This window comes from Amblyomma americanum, unplaced genomic scaffold, assembly GCF_052857255.1.
Source record: "Amblyomma americanum isolate KBUSLIRL-KWMA unplaced genomic scaffold, ASM5285725v1 scaffold_412, whole genome shotgun sequence".
In the NCBI taxonomy this organism is placed as follows: Eukaryota; Metazoa; Arthropoda; class Arachnida; order Ixodida; family Ixodidae; genus Amblyomma; species Amblyomma americanum.
The window spans coordinates 498,297-503,493 of NW_027526883.1; the positions used below are offsets into that span (position 1 = coordinate 498,297).

At 46.9% G+C, this 5,197-nt stretch overlaps 1 non-coding gene across 1 annotated transcript; it reads right to left on the reverse strand.

Annotated features, from left to right (window-relative positions):
• Nucleotides 1–348: 348 nt before the first annotated feature.
• TRNAM-CAU (transfer RNA methionine (anticodon CAU)) lies at nt 349–420 on the reverse strand. Its single transcript has one exon. It is a non-coding gene; the product is annotated as a tRNA-Met (tRNA).
• Nucleotides 421–5,197: the final 4,777 nt, after the last annotated feature.

Below are 5,197 nucleotides of genomic sequence, written 5' to 3' on the forward strand. Positions count from 1 at the left end.
AGCCTGATACTGGGCCATTTCCTTTCCCCAAAAAACAATTTTCAATTTTTTCACAAGAAGCTACGTTGGGACACACCAGAAGTTATGGAATGTGTTTTTGAGAAGGAGTTCATAATATCAATAAACTGCTGCGTATTTCTAATATATATGCACTAATCCACTGCAAAATACAGGAAGGAAGGCCGATACACTCCAGTGTACAATAACTTTTCATGCGGCACTTTATCGAAGGCTTTCGAGAAGTCCAAAAGCAATGAAAACGAAGGAAGTGTGCGCTGCACAATGCTTAGCCATCTCCAGTTCATAAAACCTCGAGATGCTTGGGCAGAAAAAAAAGAAAAAAAATTGTAGCAGAGCGTGGTTTCGATCCACGGACCTCTGGGTTATGGGCCCAGCACGCTTCCACTGCGCCACTCTGCTGATTTTTTTTTCTTTATTGCATGGAAGAACTTCTGTAGAAAGGAGGAAACTTCAATCAGACTAGTTCGCGTCTCAAGTTACCGGGCTGCTTAATATGAGCCCCCCCATAGCCCTAAAACACCACTGCATCCCCATCAAAACATCAAAATTCAGGGGGGCAGACACAAGCATCTAGGCACGGCAGCCAGCTTGGAGGTTCGTCGCGAGCAGCATATACACTCCTCACCAACGCACACTGTTCCCGAAACACAGATTTGGACGATCTTGGTGGCTCGGCATGTCTGTCCATCATACGGCTTTTCCAAAGACTGAATAGTCCCATCAACACAAACACGTCATAAGGCACAACAGAGTTTTTGTCAACAGGCAGAAATCTAATAGTGTATGGTGTAATTTCAATGTCCTTCTTAAGAGTTCGTTGTAGTATGTCCCAAAAGAACATGGCATCACGGCACAGGATGAAGCAATGATCAATTGTCTCAGGCACGTTACACAGACGACAATTCACATTCCAGGGTACAAACATCCCCTTGTCATTAAGAAATGTCTTGACAGGCAGCGTCGCTGTGTGTAGTTTAAAAAAGAACGTTTTAGCGGCTGCCTGAATGCACATCCGTCTAACACGCTTTAGAACACTGATGTCCAAAGACCCCAGATAAGGCTGCCGATACAATGGTGTAGGGAACAAAGACTCAGTGAGAGCCTGGGTCATCTGCTTTCTCGAGAGGCTATACAGGTAATCTAAAGAGAAGCGCACAGTGAGAAAATTGAAAGTGTCAGCAACTTCCTTAAGAAATCCCCATAAAGTCCCCTCACGAGCCTGCACAGTCGGTGCGAATAAGTAAGGCAAATGAAAACTAAGCCGCCTAATGAGCACAGCTACCAGAAACGGGTCGTTTGCCGATTTGAAAAAGAAAAAAACGGGAAACGAGTTGATGCACGAACAGGTGAACAAGGCCCACTCCACCACCCTCTAAGGGAAGGAACAAGTTGTCACGCCTCATCGGCTCCCATTGAGAGCGCCAAACGAATGCGGCAAATATTCTATGTATTGCTTGCACCTTCCTCCTCGCACAATGCAGGACTTGAAGGACATACGCGAGCTTTGCAAACAAAAAAAATGTTACAGACCTGTGCCCTCGCAAACACTGAGAGTTCCCTACCCATCCAAGCCTGTGTTTGCCGCCGTAGAGTTACAGTTTGTGAATCCCAGTAGGCTGTACTGTTGCGAACTTGGTGCAGCGGAACGCCTAGGTACTCAAGAGGGCTACAGTTCCAGCATATACCACCGAAGTGGCTTGGCCTAGTTCCCCAATGACCCAACCAAAAGCCTTTGGATTTCTCTAAATTAAGTGCCGCGCCTGATACATCGCAGAACTGTTTAGTCAAGTTTAGAGCCTCGAGTACACTCTTTTTGTCAGAACAAAAGAGGGCGACATCATCAGCGTAAGCTAAAACTTTAACTTCACATTGAGCCAGAGAGAAACCGCGGATAGCTGCGCTGTTAATTATACTGTGACAGAGGGGTTCCAGATATAGGGCAAACAACAATGGAGACAGTGGACATCCTTGACGAACAGATGCTTCTAGTGGTACTGGTTTCGTTAGCTCCTGATTAACAATAACCCATGTATAGGAGTTCTTATAGCACAGCCTTATGCCTTTGAGCAAGACGTCACCAATATTTGCATACTCCAAGACCGCGAACAAGAAATCGTGCCGAACTTTATCAAACGCCTTAGCCAAGTCAATTTGAATCAGAGCTACTTGGCCTATCTCATCTGATACTGTCTCTAATACTGAACGTGCAATATGGATATGTGTTTGAATACTGCGGCCTCTAATACCACAGACCTGATGCGGATCTATCAAGTCCATAATTACGAGCTGCAGACGACTGCTAAGAACCTTGGCAAAAATTTTGTAATCAACATTGCAGAGGGAAATTGGACGATATCCCTCAACAGTATAAACGCTATAAATCCGCAACAATGCAGTCTACGGTGTTCCATGTCTCACTGTTGCACTAGCTCTGAGTATCTTTCCCCCTCCAAACTCGCACTGCACCGATCCAGACCATATCAAGACTTTTTGACCTGGACATTAGCAAATCGTTTCTCCATTCAGCAGAGTGGCGCAGATAAGTTCCAAAAGCAAAGATACTAATCTGCGCCACTCTGCTGAATGGAGAAACGATTTGCTAATGTCCAGGTCAAGAAGTCTTGATATGGTCTGGATTGGTGCAGTGCGAGTTTGGAGGGGGAAAGATACTCAGAGCTAGTGCAACAGTGAGACATGGAACACCGTAGACTGCATTGTTGCGGATTTATACCGTCAACCTGGAGATTTTCAAAGATATTGAAGGGTAAAACAGAAGCAGGAACCCATTATTTGGCAAAAAACGCAGTTGTCCTCAGCACAGTGACGAAACGAATTCAGGCTGTCCGTGTACGTGCAGCCACGTCCGCAAGCACGTGTGATTCATCGGCGCGCATGTCACGTGGCCATCTGTCGGAACTAGGAGGCCGGTGGCACTAACGGTTTACTCTTGGGATAAACTGTCTCCTGAAGTAAAAGGACAAACAAGTCGCAGATTGCTCCTAAGCCTTGTCCCAAGCTCCAGTATGTCCTTTCGCGGCGTAGAACACAGCGGTGCCTGTCAAAACATGATGACGATGGATTTTTACGGCGGAAGGGCATCTGTGGCGAAAGCGCGCCATGGCACAAGGCATTTCAACATCTTGCCTTAAATAAGCCGATCGCCAGAGCAAGCGAAAGCTTGTACCCTTTATGTCACAAGTGGGTGCCCGCCTGCATTGGGATCGAACCCCGCACCGCCCGCATGCGAGGCAGATGCTCAGACCCCTAGGACACCGCTGCAGTGCCTGTCAAAACAACAGCCGTAGCATAGCCGTAGTGCACACAATGGGAGAGCACTGAACATGCAAACACTTCACTCATTGGTGACGTAGCATCCACGCCACGTCTGCGTGCCGGTTGTTTAGTTTCTTTATTTCCTTTTGTAATTCCCGGAATTACGCAGTCGGAGCTAGGTCTCTTTGAAAGGCGGCGTTGGCGGGTTGGCCGTGGCGCGTCAGAGTATGCATATCTTCACACACGACGCGTGTTACCGAGGGAGTGCATCGCCTGCCCGTACCGCTCAAGTTTTATCAGACGAGGTGCCCTCGGCGCGCCTCTTGCTTCTTTCTGTTATATGCATTTAAAATGGTGTGTCGCTCGGGCATCAAGTAATACTTCCAAGCGAAGCGCCGCCAGTGGAAGCACTGGGACACACACAAATCGCTGGTTTTGGTTTGGAATATTAAAACTGGATCTTAAAGTACGTTTTTTATGTATTGGTCATTAAGCTAAGAGTGTTCGATATGTTACTAATCCGAAAGTACACCACTCTGCCTTCCTGTGGCGTCCTTTAGAGCTGTCACATAATAGATGAAAAAGTTACAAGACGCCTGCCTAGTGGTACTGGATCGAAGATTTTTCGTTGGCATTGTTGTTTTTCATGACAGGCGCAACGCACAAAAGCGGCCGAAACAGCCACTGTTCTAACGCGCGATGGAGGCGAAACGCCAAAGGCGCACGTGTGTTGTACGATGTCAGTGCACGTTAGGGATCCACAGGTGGTCGAAATTATTCCGGTGACCTCCACATCGGCACTTCCTTCTTTCTTTCTTTCTTTCTTTCTTTCTTTCTTTCTTTCTTTCTTTCTTTCTTTCTTTCTTTCTTTCTTTCTTTCTTTCTTTCTTTCTTTCTTCCTTTCTTTCTTTCTTTCTTTCTTTCTTTCCTTCTTTCCTTCTTTCTTTCTTTCTCTCCTTCTTTCTTTCTTTCTTTCTTTCTTTCTTCCTTCCTTTCTTTCTTTATTTCTTTCTTTCACTCCCATCCTTATCCCTTCCCTCACGGCGCGGTTAGAGCGTCCACCGAAATATGTGAGACAGCCAGTGCGCCATTTGCCCTTCACTACGGCGTCTCTCATAGCCTGAGTCGCTTTGAGAAGTTAAACCCCCATAAACCAAACCAACCTCTTTCTTTGTTTCTTTGTTTATTTCTTTGTTTCTTTCTTTCTTTCACTCCCTCCTTTATTCCTTCCCTCACGGCGCGGTTAGAGTGTCTACCGAGATATGTGAGACAGCCAGTGCGCCATTTGCTTTCCTCAAAAACCAATTTTCAATTTGCTGCGCTGTATAAGCGTTCTACAATGAACAGCTACAACAATGGCGGCAGCGACGGACCGCGATTAGCCGTGCTAAATGTCAGCGGCAGGCACGCACGTCGGAGTCTAGCCACTGTTGTGTTCGCAGAACGATAGCTTGCCAGATATTTCAGGTCGGACGGACTGAGGCCATCACTCAGCCGACGCTTTAGCACACGGTTCCCTGCCCCCGCATTATACACGCATGTTCGTGAAAGTTTCGTTTACGGGTCGAACGAAAAGCACACAGCCAGCAAACAATGCTACTACGTCCAACGTGTTTATAAGCAAACTGGCAGTCGATGAGCGGAGGCTTGAATTTTTTCGCTATTAACGTTTTAGCTGTTGTCAAAAACGTTCCCCATTAGTTTTCTACGGCAGTCTTAACTGCTCGATGCTACTGATGGAAAGGTGGTGATGGAAACTATATTAGACAAAGGGGAGTTTAGGACACGCAGGTCCTTGGGCATCCGCACGGCCCCACTGCCCTCAAACGTTCATGTCACGGAGGCTCATGTCGCTGGCAGTCAGGCCTGTGGCGATTTCTTGCTTGGCCGGGTCCTCGGAGTG